Here is a 1906-nt window from a genome sequence, read left to right on the forward strand (position 1 = left end):
CTGAGCTCCCTGCATTCTTTTGGCACAAGAGTGATGTCAATCCAGAGAGTTGGACCTGGCTGGTTGCTCTTGACTGGAGCCCAGGCCTTTTCCACTCAGTTTGGGGACAGAACTCACTGCTGTGCCAGTATGTGAAGGTGCCAACCCTGCCTACCCCACATGCACAGCCTGCTACTTCCTTCCAGCTTTACCAGCTGTTTTTCACCGGCTTCCGGCCGGCCTTGTCTGACAGCTGCCTGAACACTGGGACTTAAAAATGAGTTCTAAATGCCTGAGTCCAGCCACTGCATTCCAACCTATTTTTAGGATAACATCCTCCTTCTTTGGCTTCCTGAGAAACTACTCTTCTTTTTCTGTTTCTAAACTGTTTCCATTCCCAGTTCAGGCTGATGTCTCCTCATCGGGGAGTGCAAAACTTAGGGGTTCCAGTTCCTGCTCACAGCCAAGAAGAAGATGCTGTTTTCACCAAAAGTCCCTTAGTCAAAGAAGAGGTAAGACCTGATATTAACGATACACAATAAAAATTGTATGCACATTAACACTACAAACACCTAGAAAATCTTTTTTGTTTTTATTTCAAATTGTGACGATAACATAAACCTGTTGCAAATACTTTAGAAAATACAGTAAAAATAATTTACACTTTAAAGAATTATTTTTACCTGTTCTTGGGCTCATATGTTTATTGTTGTTATTGGTCAATTATTCATGCATACACGACAAAATTCAAAAAGTAAAATCTCACTGCTCCCCTGCCACCCAGTTCTTCTCCCTGAAGAGAATTATTTATAGTATCTTCTTGCTCTCTCTTTTTTTTTTTCAGTTCTACCACTTTATTGCTACCAACCCATCTCCCTCCATCCTCATGCACACATGCTCAGTCATGTAACCCCATGGACTGCAGCCCGCCAGGCTCCTCTGTCCATGGACTTTTCCAGGCAAGAATACTGGAGTGGGTTGTCATTTCCTTCTCCATGTTTTTTTTTTTTTTAGTGAAAACTTTTACATGAAAAGTTAGTCAGCTGGACTCAGTTTAGATGATCCCAACTGTGTTAACAATATCCAAAGTATCATAGTCAGGAGCCAGTTGATCATATGCCTTCTTCTCCCCATCGGGCCTAGTCAGGGTGTTTACCTTGGCCATGTTAGTGTCATAGAACTTCTTCACAGCTGGTCTGATCTGGGGCTTTTCAGCCCTGACATCCACAGAGGATACCAGTGTGTTGTCTTCTGTTTTCTGGCTGACTTGGTGGTGAGGGGGAATTTGATGGTGGCATAGTGGTCAAGCTTGTTTCTCCTAGGGGTAATCTTCTGAGCATATTTGGACTGCCTTCTAAGCCTCAGGGTTTTGGGTTGTTGGAAGGTGGGTGACTTTTGGATCTTTTTTCTGTGACTGTGGATCCCTTTCAGCACTGCTTTCTTGGTCTTCAAACGCTTTGCTTTGGCTTCAGTTTGGGTAGGGGCAGGGACTTCCTTCTCTGCTTTAGGTGCCATCTTCATGAAAAGCCATCGTATGCTCTTATAATCCTTTTCATTTCTGTAAAATCTGTAGAAATGTCCTACTTCAATAAACCTTTCTGTGCTCCAGGCTCCGATGTTTCAGTTTATTTGACCTCACTGTGAGTTGGGCACACGAACTTTGTTCTGTAGCGATTTATTTTCTGATTTTAATACTTTGATTTTTCTTGCTTTGTATCTTACTTTAGCTAAATATTTGTGAATTTTGTTAGTTTTTTTTCTTTTAGAAAACAAGCTCTTGGTTTTATTGATTTTTCTCTATTTTCTCTATTGTTTTTCCATTCTGTATTGTATTAGTCTCCATTGTCCTCTCTACTATTCCCTTCCTACTGCTAGCTATTGCTTTAATTTGCTCCTTTTTCTAGCTCCTTAAGGTGTAAAGTGACTT

General features: G+C 41.3%; 1 pseudogene; it reads right to left on the reverse strand.

The window, feature by feature from the left end:
• Positions 1–1033: 1033 nt before the first annotated feature.
• Positions 1034–1494, reverse strand: LOC122449737 (annotated as a pseudogene).
• Positions 1495–1906: the final 412 nt, after the last annotated feature.

Source organism: Cervus canadensis, chromosome 11 (genome assembly GCF_019320065.1).
Source record: "Cervus canadensis isolate Bull #8, Minnesota chromosome 11, ASM1932006v1, whole genome shotgun sequence".
NCBI lineage: Eukaryota > Metazoa > Chordata > Mammalia > Artiodactyla > Cervidae > Cervus > Cervus canadensis.